Below are 15,278 nucleotides of genomic sequence, written 5' to 3' on the forward strand. Positions count from 1 at the left end.
CCAAACGGAATGTGGAAGCTGGAAGTCTCCTCGTGCCACCTCTCCACGAATGCACAAATCAGCCCATAGTCAATAATGTTGCAGCTGGTATCCTGGAGCCAACCAAGGCTTGTGGCATGCAATCTGTTCTCCCACCACCGTGCAGCCATGATAGGTCTGGTGTCATCATCATGCATCGCTTCTATCTTCTTTCCGTTGTTGATGCATTTTAATTTTCCACGCCACTGCAAATAATTAAAATTAATAAAGTGAGTTTAAACTCATGGCTTCACAAACATATTTAACAATAAATAAACTAGTCAGATTTAACAGTACATAAACAGGCAGTTTCCGATATAAAGTGAGTTTCAGATATAAATTGAGTTTAACAATACATACCACGCCATCAGCCGCCTTCATGGCCACGTGCACATGGTACCTCCACAGCAGGTCAGTCTAGTGTGGGCCACCAGGATAGTCGTCTAGTGGCTCAGGGTCCACCACCTTTTTCTTTCGCCTTCGCTGTGGCTCGGCATCTTCCATTTCCTCGTCCATACCCTGCAGCTCCTCCTCAAGCTCCTGCTCCTCCAAGGCTACAATTCCACATCAGCCTGCTCCTGCTCCATATATTGTTACTGCTCCTGCTGATGCTCGATATCAGGCTCGACATCAACACGTCTTCCTCTACCAACCCGACGCCTCGGAGGAACACCATCTTCAGCCTCTAGCTGTTGCCTAGGCGCTCTCCTACGGGAAGCATGCCCTGCCTCCCTTACGCGCTGAGTATTAGATGTTGAACCTTCTGTAACATTCAAATTAGGGTAATCAAACATCACAATCAAACAGCACAAAACAGAAGCAAAACAACATTCTGGGTTTGTCCGGATTTCGAAATCCGGAATAGCAACAACCAATTCCGAAAAACAAAATTCGAATTGCATTCGAACAGAATTCCAAAAAAATATCGACCAAATTAACCTTGCATGTGTACAGAAATCGAACTTACCTTCCATGATGTTTGACAAGGGTTGAAATGCGGTGCTTTTGAGCAACAAAACTCCAAATTTGGACAAGATTTGTGGTGTTCGAAATTTGGGATAATGTAGAGAGAGAGAGAATGCTGAAAGTGAAACTGTAAAACTGTAAAAATGGGGGGTGAAGTTCCTTTTATACTTCGCAATTGTCCGGATTATATATTCCGAAGTAAGCATAGATGTTCCGGATTATATAATCCGGAGGGCATGTTGGTAATTTGCATAGGGCGCGCGAGAAGGCCAGAGGGTGGGAAAATTATCGTTTAAGTTAGGCCCAATTAAAGTGATCTAATAAGGTTTAGCTAAAGTGGGCTTATGAGTATCTAATAAGGTGTATGCATTTAATGTGTAGAGACTACACTTATTCAACATCCTATTTTATCTCTATCTCTTTGTTTTCCCAACATGTTTTCTCTTAATTTAAAAGTGTATACACTCTTATATAGTTGGTAGGAACAATGCATAATATTGTTGGGGAGTCCGGGGAGCCCCGGGAGCGGCAATGGGACAAATGTCCAGGACCATAAGAAACTTAAACACCACACTCTTACCCAAAACCTTACGGCAATGAGTTTACGGGTTCCCTCTCTTATATATTCTCCTTTCCTAGTCGATGTGGGACATAATCACTCACACTTGATTACCCAACAATCTCCCCCTCAAGTGTGAATCACCCACATCACTAGCGTGATCCACAGTAGGATCCCGCTCCCGCTCCCCATCGAGCCTAACCACGGCTTTGATACCACTGTTGAGGAGTCCGAGGAGCTCCGGGAGCGGCAATGGATCAAACGTCTAGGACCATAAGAGACTTAAACACCACACTCTTACCCAAAACCTTAAGGGTGCGTTTGATTTGCAATAAAATGGAGTACCGGACAGATCAAGCAAACTTGTTCGGTGTTTGATCTAAAAACTAAGTTTAGAACAGCACAAAAGTAAGCGCGCAGTACTGGACAACTCCTGCAAAACTTGTTACCCACTAAACCGGAGTACAAGTTTTTGTCCGCTGGAAAAGAAAGAAAAAGACAACATAGACCTTATCAATTTAACTCTATTGCCATCGCATAGGGGAATTTACAACCATCCTTTTCTTTAATTGTTTGCTTTGCCAACCATAATATATCTTTTCGATTTTTGGTCTCAGTTTGTCAACGTTTGTTTATTAGATCTCAACAAAAAAATTTGGTTGCACAATACGACATATAAACCCACGTTCAATACAGAAACTAAAATTTTATGTATGCATTTCAATAAATCAAATTTTTTCTTACAAGTTAAATTAAATTATTTTTAATTCATAATATGATAATAGAATTTTAATAAATAACAAAATAATTCAAAAGTTTGAAAATTGTGAAATACTATTTTTGATACTAGTTTCAACGAAATAATACACTATAAAGGATATTATAGTCATTTTGTATATTTTTATCTTGTGTTGTGCATAGGCTTCCAAACAATGTACAGAACAATAAGTTGTGCTGTGACTCACCTACTTGTTCAGTTCAGTTCTGCTTGTCCTGTCCTTTAATGCGAATCAAACGCGCCCTAAGACAATGAGTTTATGGGTTCCCTCTCTTTTATATTCTTTGTTTTCTAGTCGATGTGGGATATAATCACTCAACAAATATATGTAAAATCCGGGACTCAAACCCCAACAACCACTAAAAAAACTTTTTTCTTATTATATAGCTCGAGTTTTGAATTGGAAACCTCACAAATCCATTGTTTTTTTTTTGAAAGAACAAATACATTGTCCTAATGTCAAAAGTAATTTAAGAATAGTATTTATATATAATGCTTGATGCAAGATTCTCCAAGCTTTTCGAACATTTTGGAGACACTTTAAATTAAGGTCGTCCAAAAACACAAGTACCACAACTCGTAACAACAAATTTTATTTTCCGAAGAGTATTTATATATCATTGTTCGATTCAAACAAAAAGTTTATCATGAGTTACTATGATTTATGGTTGAGAGTACTCGTTTGACTGTAAGTGGGAAATTTGATTGGAGTATAATAAAGATGTATGTATGGTTGACGAGACTAGTTTGACTCATCTATGTCCACTGCATATATATTGAAATTGAAAGGCTACGTACGTGTTACTGTTAAACCTTGAAATCACAATATTAAAGTGTTGTTCCTCATTTTTTTAGTACATAGCTAGGTTCCTTTTATATCTTTAACCAAAAGCAGCAAGATTAGTGAACCTAACTGATTTAACTTTTGTGTGTCAAACAGCTGCTGGTCGTACAAAAGTCCTAAGAGAACATCCACTCTCTTTGGATCCTGTTGGATGGTGGAAATTGAACCCCCGCCTTACATTTTAATTTAATTTGGAATAAAATATATACCAACCGTGTATAGTTTCTCACAGAAAATTTGTATAGTTGAGGATATTGTGGAAAATAAAATAGAGATGAAAAATTATTTCCATACTTAGTTCATAATGTGTGTGCAAACTAGAAAGAGGGTTTAAAAAAATGTACAATTTTGCAGTTCTAACAACACCATTAAGAAACAACGCTTAACAAAGAAATGCATTGTTTTTAAAATTGATTTCAGATGAAAGATGTATGAACTCATGATTAAGCACATCCATTCAAGTAAGAATACGCCTATTAATTTAAGAGAAACTCTTGCATGGTCTTACCCTTAACACGTCATCCTTGAGAAATTCATGAAGAGACATCTTTTTAAACAAGACCCACCTCTTTTCTTAATGTTCTAGGACAATAGTGTAACCATGCATTGGAGCCTTTATATAACCCTCTAATTTATTTTAAATCTAGGTGAATTAAACTTTTAAGTTAGGAAATACATGGTAAAAGAGGATGTTAGTTCGGATCACTTTGATGAATAATATGTGTACGTGTACCAGTGCATGAAAATGACTCCAAACACGATGATTGATGTTGTACGTCTTTTTTTTTTTTGTTGACAAAACCGATGCTGTACATCTTGAAAATAGAAGCTCCCGGTCATAATTGTTCGAGTAATGATATTTGTACAACAATTTTTGTATAACTTTTGTACAACTTTCTCTCTCATACTCACATCATCTTCTTATTCTCTTTCTTCCTTTTTCCCTCTCTATTGTTTTTGACCAATGAGAAGAGAGAACCATAAGGTTGTACCCAAAAAGTTGAGTGAGAACTGCGTTACCCTCTCTTGTTTAGGGGGTAATTACCCTCTCATGATATCAACCAATCAAAATGTAATATGCATAGACAACATTAAATGTCAAATAAATGAATCAATTTTTTCTAAAAATAAAAAAGTTAATCTTAATCATAAGGTAAAGAGGAAAAACCCTAATGAGTGCGATGAGCTCGTTTGTTTTCTCTGCACAGAGTAACCAAACCCTTCCAGCCACCGAAAAGCCACCTGATCCCCACCAACAACCGCCCCCAAAGATTTCTTTCCGTGATAAACTGCTTGGACCTTCACAAGAAACCCTAATTCGCGAAAAAGAAGACATGATTGAGAAAAAGCTTGTCCGCATTGAACATGAGAATGGCAATCGGTTGTTACCAAAGGTTCACCTGGAACCAGCAGTCTTCCAAGAACTTTGTACACCATGGAAGGACGCTATTGTTGTTAAGCTGCTAGGGAAGAATATCGGATACCACACCATGAGAGAGCGCCTACAAAAAACATGGAGAACTCAAGGAGGATTCGAAATCATGGACAATGATAACGGATTCTTTATGGTGAAATTCGATGAAGCGGCAGATAAAGAAAAAGTCATAACCGGAGGCCCATGGCTAATTTTCGACCACTGTCTTGCAGTCGCACACTGGACACCGGAATTTGCTTCTCCAACTGCCACAGTAGACAAAACAATCGTCTGGGTAAGATTTCCAGGATTGAATCTTGTGTATTATGATGAGAGTTTCCTCTTAGCCATGGCGTCTGCTCTTGGCCGCCCCATCAAAGTTGACACAAACACCCTGAAAATTGAACGTGGAAAATTTGCAAGGGTTTGTGTTGAAATTGATCTCACTTTGCCGGTCGTAGGAAAAATTTGGGTCAACGGACATTGGTATAAAGTCCAGTACGAGGGGCTTCATCTTATTTGCACTAGCTGTGGATGCTACGGACACCTGGGAAGAAACTGCTCCACCATGCCGGCAAAAAACAACACCACCATGCCACCATCACAACCAGCCGAAACTAACTTCCATGAAGACAGCCAGAAGCCGCAACAACCAGGTCCCAACAGCATTGACTCTCAATTGATTCCGGAATCTCAAAACGGTAAGGCAATTACTGTTTTCACTCAAGAATCATTAGCTAATGATGATACAATAATTCGTAATGCTGGAGAGAATAATGAACTTCATGGTGATTGGCTTGTTGTTACTAGAAAAAAGAGAGTCCCCAATAACACCACTTTATTCTCCTCCAAAACCATTACACCCAAAGGAAACCGCTTTAATGCCCTAGCTAATATCACTGATTCCAACAAAACCGCCCCACATAACCAGACTGCTCTAGCTCGCCCTACCTTTCATGACCAGCCACATGCCCTCCATATCCCCAAGGTAACAAAACGGCCCAGGCATGACCATGATAACTTGACTGACAATCATATGCCAATAATAGCAACCCACAAAGCTCCAACAAAGAACACCTACGTGGCCAAAAAATTCCCTCAAATCTCCAACAGCCAAAAAGCCACTAATGACTCACACAAACATGTCCCTCCTGCACGTAATATACCTGCCCATGCTCAAAAATTAAACCACATTGATATAAACACTAGCTCGCCTATTCATGCTCAACACATAAACCACAATGAAGTTATTTCTAGCCTACATACTCAAACAGAACCAGCACCTAACAACCCCAATGAAACTCAAAACCGTGACACCAATGAAAGGGACCAGCATGACACCTTTATCCCTACTGACAAGCATGACACCTTTATCTCTACTGACAGTGACCAGGATTTACAGCATGCCCATGACGAGGACATGGTTACGTAATTGTTCTATCCACCTTTTTTCATCAATGTCTTTGGTTATGGAGGCTCTCCAAGATATCTCAATCCTCTCTTGGAATATTAGAGGGGCTCAAAACAGCAATGCAAAAAGACATTTGAAAGATTTGATGAGAAAATACAACCCAACTCTCATGGCAATTTACGAAACTCATGTTCCGTTTAATAGAGTCTCCACCTTTTGGACCAACACCGGTTACACACCCATTCATATCATCGAAGCAAATGGCCACTCTGGAGGTATTTGGCTTCTGAAACTTTCAGCCATGAACATTGATACTAATGTTATTGATTCTAACCACCACTCAATAACCTTCACTATCAACCGTGGAAGTACAAGCACCATCTGCACATGTATATATGCTAGCCCTAACCATACCCTTCGCCCTAGCCTCTGGACCCACCTTATGAACATCAACCAAAACATTAATGGCCCTTGGATGCTCATAGGTGATTTCAATGAAACCCTCCTTCCCAGTGACCAAAGAGGTGGCATCTTCCATCACAACAGGGCCGCCACTTTCTCAAACTTCATGACTACCTGCAACCTTCTTGACCTTACAACCACTGGCGGTCGGTTTACTTGGCACAGAAACAACAATGGTATCCGCATTATCTCCAAAAAAACTTGATCGAAGTCTCGCAAATGTTGACTGGCGCATGGCTTTTCCTGAAGCTTTTGTTGAAGTATTGTGTAGGCTTCATTCTGACCATAACCCGCTTCTCCTTCGCTTTGGTGGTCTTCCGTTAGCTAGAGGTCCGAGACCTTTCCGTTTCGAAGCTGCCTGGATTGATCACCATGACTATGCGGACCTGGTTAAAAATTCTTGGCACCTCCCCACCATCACTGCGTCTCTGAATAAAGTTAAGGAAAATTCCATCACTTTCAACCATGAAGTTTTTGGCAACATTTTCCAAAGAAAGAAGCATATAGAAAACCGCCTCAAAGGCATTCAGAATTATCTTGAAAGAGTTGATTCAGCTCGTCATTCCCTCCTTGAAAAAGAACTCCAACAAGAATACAACCACATCCTTTTCCAAGAAGAAATGCTTTGGTACCAAAAATCTAGAGACAAGTGGATCAAATTTGGAGACAAAAACACCGCTTTCTTCCACGCTCAAACCATAATCAGAAGGAAAAGAAACCGTATACATAGACTCAAGCTTCCATGTGGCACTTGGTCCTCCGATAGCGATACTCTTCAAAATGAGGCTCAAAACTACTTCAAAAATTTCTTCTGTGGTAATCAACCTATCCATGACCGCATGTTCAACGAAGGCGCCCACCCATCAATTGATGCCGAGGGGAAAATTGCTTTAACCTCCCCTATCACCAAACCTGAAGTGTTCGCTGCCCTCAATTCCATGAAGCCCTACAAAGCCCCTGGTCCCGATGGTTTCCATTGCATTTTCTTCAAACAATACTGGCACATCGTTGGTGATGATGTTTTCCAAATGGTTCAAGCAGCTTTCCAGAATGGTTACTTTGATCCAGAGATCTCAAACTCTCTCATTGCGCTCATTCCAAAAATTGACCCACCCACTACTTATAAAGACTTCAGACCCATTAGCCTTTGCAACGTCATTTACAAAATAATCACAAAGGTATTAGTTCACCGGCTAAGACCTATTCTCACTAACATTATTGGCCCCTACCAAAGCAGTTTTTTGCCTGGTAGGGGTACTTCAGATAATTCTATTGTTTTGCAGGAAATAATTCACTTTATGAAGCGCTCAAAAAAGCAGAAGGGATTTGTAGCTTTCAAGTTGGATTTGGAAAAAGCCTTTGATAACGTCAATTGGGATTTTCTCAACATCTGCCTCCATGATTTTGGATTCCCAGACATCACTATCAAGCTTATCATGCATTGTGTTTCTTCATCAAGCTACTCAATTTTATGGAATGGAAACAAGCTTCCTCCTTTCAAGCCTACCCATGGTCTTCGACAAGGTGACCCTTTGTCCCCTTACCTATTCATCCTTTGCATGGAAAAACTCTCTGTTTCTATCACCTCCGCTGTCAACCAAGGGAGATGGGAACCGATCCAACTTACAAATGGGGGACCCCAGGTTTCTCACCTTCTCTTTGCAGATGATGTTCTCCTCTTCACCAAAGCGAAGAGATCTCAATTTCACTTCATTCATAATCTCTTTGAAAGATTCAGCCGAGCATCTGGTTTGAAAATCAACATCTCTAAGTCGCGAGCTTACTATTCTTCAGGTACTCCTCATGGCAAAATCACTAGCCTCACCTCCATCTCTGGAATCCAAAGCACAAATTCTCTTGGAAAGTATTTGGGTTTCCCTATGCTTCAAGGCAGACCTAAAAAAAGTGATTTCAACTTCATCATTGAAAAAATGCAAACTCGGTTGTCCGCTTGGAAAAGCAGACTTCTTAACAGAGCAGGTAGATTGACTCTTGCATCTTCTGTCCTTTCATCCATTCCTACCTACTATATGCAGATTAATTGGCTCCCCCAAAATATTTGTGATAGCATTGACCAGACAACTAGGAACTTCCTTTGGAAAGGCTCGAATAATAAAGGAATCCACTTGGTGAATTGGAAAAAAGTCACTAGTCCAAAGAGTGTTGGTGGATTAGGCATTCGAACAGCAAGAAATGCCAACACAAGTTTGCTAGGGAAACTTGTATGGGATATGGTGCAATCAACAGACAAATTGTGGGTTAACATTCTCTCCAATAAATACACATCAGGGCCAAACATCCTACATGCCACCGCCAAGTACAACTGCTCCCCCACCTGGTCCTCCATTATCAAGGCTAAAGATATCCTCCATAGTGGTTATGTCTGGCGTGCAGGTTCTGGGTCTTCTTCTTTTTGGTTCAATCATTGGAGCCCCCACGGGCTCATTGGCTCTCTTGTCCCCATCATAGATATTCATGATCTCCAACTTACGGTTAAAGATGTTCTCACTTATAATGGACAACCCACTCAGGCTCTCTATACCACACTTCCCCAGGCAATTGCTGCTTTCCTTAACAATTATCGCATTACTTTCAACGATAGAGTCCAAGACACATTCATTTGGAAAGAAAACATTAATGGCATCTATACCGCTAAGAGTGGCTACTCTTGGCTACTCGACAATACGGTAACCACTAACAATCCTCCTCACATGGTTTCTTGGGCTTGGATATGGCGTCTGAAAGTTCCTGAAAAGTTCAAACTCCTGATTTGGCTCGCTTGCCACAACGCAGTTCCGACTCTATCTCTACTGCACCATCGCAACATTGCTAACTCTGCCATTTGCTCTAGATGCGGGAATGAAGAAGAAACGCTGCTTCACTGCCTTCGGGACTGCAGTCATTCTAAATCTATTTGGCTCCAAATTGGCTTCACGGATCAGGAGTTCTATACCGAAGGCGCCGCTTCAACCTGGATTAAAAGCCATGCTGCTGGCGCTCGTTCTACCACCTTCCTGGCCGGTCTTTGGTGGTCATGGAGGCAAAGAAATCAAATGTGTTTCAGTGCTGATCCCTGGTCCCCTACTCGAATTAAGCTCCACATTCAAAACACTGTGGCAACAATTCAAACAGCTCTGCATTCTGAAGCCGTCTCCAAACCTGAGCGACTGGTTCGCTGGAACAGCAGCAATGTAAATTGTTTTGTGCTCAACGTTGATGGTAGCTGCTTAGGAGCTCCTATTCGGGCTGGATTTGGAGGAATCATCCGGAACTATGCAGGCCTATTCATTAAAGGCTTCTCAGGTTATCTCGCAACCAGCTCGGACATTTTATTCGCTGAGCTTACAGCGATTCATCGTGGTATTCTTCTGGCCATAGATTCTGGTATTGATGAAATGATTTGTTACTCGGACTCCATGCTCTCCATTCATCTCCTCACTGAGCATGCCTCCATCTATCATGCTTATGCTGTTTTAATTCAAGACATCAAGGATCTCTTGTCCACAAGGAATTTCACCATTCATCATTGTCTTAGAGAAGGAAACCAATGTGCTGATTTTTTAGCTAAGCTCGGTGCTGCTTCGAATGAAGAATTTTCTATCTATGATACTCCTCCAAGTGATCTCCTTCCTCTGATTAAGAACGACGTCATGGGAGTTACCTTCCATAGAGCTTAGGCTTTTTCTTTTTTTTTTTCTGTTGTTTTTTCCTTCTTTTTTTTTTAGCTTTGTAACCAAAAAAAAAAATCATAAGGTAACTTTTAATACTTTTAATTTTTATTTAGAGTAAATTACACTTCCCTCCCTCTTATGTTAAAATATACACTTCCCTCCCTTTAAAAATAAAATCTACACTCCTCTCCCTATAAGATGCTTGAATTACAACTCTCTCCCTTAATAATTAAATATGTACTACACTTTAATCTATTTTAACATAAATAAATATTTTTATGATATATACTAATTTTGAACTACTCCCTCCGTCCCGGAATAACTGACCCATTTTCTAAAAATAAGTGTCCCAAAATAACTGACCCATTTCAATTTTCAATACAACTTTCATCATTCTCAATACAATATAACATTAAATAATATTACTTTTATCATTCCCAGTACAATATATTCCACTTTCCCCTTTATTTATACATTTTTCTTAATATGTGTGAAAAACAAAATTGTGTCAATTAAATTGGGACGGAGGTAGTACCATTTAAGAAAAATAAATTCATTTCTTTATAATTTAAATATCAATGGTAATTAAACTTAAATATTTTGCTATTAATTTTATAATTTATAGTATAAAACTAATTTTTAAATAACCATATTTTACTGTATTTAGTAATTATTGTAATTTTATTTTTTGGTTGTTTCATATTTTATAATTGGGTTTAAAACTATATGCTAATGTAATTGTGATTAAAAAATAGCGAAAAATATGTATTCAAATTTTGATTATGTTAAAATAGACCCGCAATACTTTTTTTTAAGTGTGTTAGATTATTTTTTGCTAGATTATTAAAAAAAATATTGAGGAAGTAAAGTGTAGATTTTAACATAAGAAGAGAGAGGAATGTAATTCAAGCTTCTCTTAAGGGAGGGAATGAAATGTTTTCTAATATGTTTGGAATAAGGGGGAGGGGAGTGTATATTTTAATATAAGAGGTGAGGGGAGTGTAATTCAAGAATCTTTAAGGGGAGAAGAGTGTAATTTACTCTTTTATTTAATTATATTAAGGTGTTCAATCTTAATGAATTTACACTACAAGACTGGCTTAGAACAAAAGCCTAATGACATAACCATTTCAGCAGCAACCGAAAAAATGCTAGCAAACTCCCAAAACATCACAGCGGCAACACCTGCTAGCAATCCTTAAAGTATAACGGATGACTTACTCAATTGTTATAATTAACTACCTCACAACCAAGAAAAATCAAATCAAAAAGAAATATCAACTCACCATACCTGACGTGGTTCTGGAAATAACGGTAATTCTCACCATTCCTGACGGCATTTTTTTCGGTTGCTGCTGAAATGGTTATGTCATGAGGCTTTTGTTCTAAGCCAGTCTTGTAGTGTAAATTAATTAAGATTGAACACCTAAATATAATTAAGGCAAGATTATATTAGGGGTCCTTTATCTTATTTTTTCCTGTTTAGGTCCTTTATCTCTCTTAAAAGCACATATACATCTTTTTTTTCTCAATTTTTATTAAAAAATACATAATTTTATTTTTAAAAATATATTTTTATTAAAAATGAAAAAAAATCCAAAAATATGATGAAGATTTTCATCATCTTCATCTTCTTCCTTTGAATCTTCATCATCTTCTTTAAATAAATAAAATTCAGCTAAAATATATCTCCAAATATCGTGAATTAATGTTATATTCACCTCAAATCTTCTTTTAAACACAAAAATCAAAACCTTAATTTCACAAATGTTGCAAGGCGGGCGGTGGAGGCTTAGTCACTGGCGGAAGGGTTAGGCTTTACAAAAGTTAAGATTGTTCTGGAAACAACATAATTGATGTGCAAAGTTGCTCTCAATTTTGGGGTTGTTTTTATGCCGGGTTTGAATATTGAGTTAGAAAATAATAATAATAATAATAATAATAATAATAATAATAATAATAATAATAATAATAATAATAATAATAATAATAATAATAATAATATATGGTGTGACAATTTATATAACTATTTTTTTTGTGATGAAACTAAATCTCTTTTCTATAGGGTTTTGATTTTTGTGTTTAAAAGAAGATTTGAGGTGAACATAACATTAATTCATGATATTTGGAGATATATTTGTGTAGAATTTTTTCTTATTCAATGAAGATGATGAAGATTCAGAGAAAGAAGATGGAGATGATGAACATATTCATCATATTTCTGGATTTTTTTTTCATTTTTAATAAAAATATATTTTAAAAAATAAAATTATGTATTTTTTTAATAATAAAAAATGAGAAAAAGGATGTATATGTGTTTTTATGAGAGATAAAAGACCTAAACGGAAAAAAAATAAAGATAAGGACCAAAATGTTACAAATAAATAAGATAAAGGACCTATAATGTAATCTTGTCTATAATTAAATAAAAATTAAAAGTTACCTAAAATTGAATTTTTTTTATAGAAAAAATTTACTCATTTATTTGACATTTAATGTTGCCAATGTATATTACATTTTAATTGGTTGATATCATGAGGGGATAAATACCCTCTAAACAAGAGAGGGTAATCTCGAAAAAACCAAAAAGTTGTTCAAATATCACTACTATGATTGTTCTCATTATTAATGTTGTAATAATTGTATAATGATTGTGTGTCTAAAATAACAACACTGGTAATTTTTTTTTTAATATTTTTTTTGAAGAAACACTTATAGTTCGTAGTTTATTTATATTTATGTGAGTTGATTACAATTGATAGCTTAATGAATAGTGTTAAGGGTCATAATAACATGTGTTCTAAGAGCATATATTAAAGTTTCCAAAAATATTAAGTATTTATTGAAAAAATAATAATTATAAAAAATTTGAAAAATAAATTGACATAGTTTCCGTTACATCATATTTAAATTTTTGGTTTCTTAACATGTGAATGTTAGACCATCCACAATGCAGCACCTCATTTGGGTGCTTAAATGGGTCCCGACTGTGCACGTCATTCGTTTTATAATCAATAATCTCTCCAACCCAGCACCTCAAAATAATTATTAATTGGGTCCCAACAATAACTCTATATCATTACATTTTAACAATAATTTTTATACTCATTCATAATTATATAATTTTAAAATATTGAAATAATTTAATTATAAATTATTAAAAAAACAAACAAATTCAAAGAAGCAAAAAATAAAGTAATTAAGTACAGATTTTTTTTTAAGGAGTAATTGAATACAAGAAATGTCAACTAAAATTTCCAACGGCTATGCTACAAGAAAATTCAAATTCAACTATTTTTTTAGGGAATCAAATTCAACTATTATTTACAACTATTATATAATTATTTTTTAATATCAAAATAATACAATAAATAAATATATAAAAAAATAGAATTAATTGTACATGTGGGGCCCATGACTAATAGGAGAGAGTGGGTGCCTATACAAGCACCCACCTTCATAAGCACCATATTAATTGGTGTCACAAAGGGGGGTGCTTATTTACAATGGTGTTTAATAGGGGAAAGACTCCCCATTGTAGATGGTCTTAGTATTTCCTTACTGTTAATTATAATATTAATACTAATACTAATAAAGGCTAATCAATACTAGTTGATTCTTAACACCCCCTCAATTTAAAACTTACTATATGTTTTGAGCTTGTTACAACAAAGAACCATCAAAATATTAATGTTCTTTGATGTGAAGAGAAGGCACAATTAGTGATCCATATGTGGGCTAAAATATTCACCATTGAATTTTTCATCGGTGGGAAAAAATTCACCATTAAAATGATTCATATGTGGGAAAAGAGTTACCATAAAATTGATCATCGTAGGTGGGAAGAAAAGTCACCACTAATATGATTCGTATGTGGGAAATGAACCACTACCAAAATGTGATAGAGGAGATTCTACGACGGTTGGTGCTTGAAGCTGGCGGCCAGTATATGCATGCACATATCTAGTGAAGGCTGGTCGATCCCACATGTGGAGAAAGCAATGGCACATGGAGACACGTTAGGTGGAAGATTGTAGCGGAAAATCAGGGTGCTCACTGGAAGATTGGGCAGCAGTTGGTGGTAGTGCACGGTGGTGGTTTGCACCGAAAAGGGAGTAGCCGGTGAAGGCACAACTTTCAACATGTTAAGAGAACTCATTGGTTGTACCTCAATGGAAGCAACACATCTATGAATATAAAAAGAAACCCTTGGAACCAACCAAATCATATTTGTTTTCTGAGTTTTTTTTTTTTTTTTCCTTCTATGAGTTGTCATTGTATTTTTAAAAGATTTTTTGATTTTAAATCACCTATCAAAGAAATAAAAAATTAGAATTCACCTTCATATACTATTTAGTTGCCAATAATTTGAAAGTTGGTGGGAGAAGAGCTGAATAGTTGAGATAGTTTGAGCTAAAAATTACCTGTAAAAAATTTGAAAGTAGGTTATGATTTGTCTGAAGGCATTACTATACAAAGTATGGCTTTAAAATATAAGTTCTTATATAAATTTTAAAAAACATCATGTGTCAAGTTATTTGTCATGTTAGTAAAAAAAAGTCGGGTAAGATCACTCTTGTCTCGTGGTCTCTCGACTTAATTTCAGGTATGATTTCGTCCTTTATCTTTTTCACGTAATTTTTTCGTCATTTTGATCAATTTGCATATGAATTTTTAACATTTAAATCTATTGTTTTATTTTGATAAGAGCTTTTAATGTTTATGGCTTAATAGCAGTTTTGGCCCCCTATGTTTCAAGAAGTTGCGATTTTGGCCCCCTAACTAAAATAATTCGATTTTGGCCCCCTAGGCCAATTTTGACCAAGTCAATGCTGACGTGGCGCCACATGTGAAATTTTTTTAATTAAAAAAATTTTAAAAAAAGTTTTTTTATTTTTTAATTAAAAAATAAAAAAATAGTATTTTTTATTTTTTTACTAATTAAAAAAAAAAATTACACACGTCAGCATTGACTTGGTCAAAATTGGCCTAGGGGGCCAAAAGTGCAAAGGATGCAAAGCATAGGGGGGCAAAATCGAATTATTTTAGTTAGGGGGCCAAAATCGCAACTTCTTGAAACATAGGGGGCAAAAACTGCTATTAAGCCTAAAATTTATGATTCTTCACTCATGTTTACATATAAATTTTATATTTG

This window comes from Medicago sativa, chromosome 7, assembly GCF_051527215.1.
Source record: "Medicago sativa cultivar Bolivia chromosome 7, Bolivia_mono, whole genome shotgun sequence".
Classification (NCBI taxonomy): domain Eukaryota; kingdom Viridiplantae; phylum Streptophyta; class Magnoliopsida; order Fabales; family Fabaceae; genus Medicago; species Medicago sativa.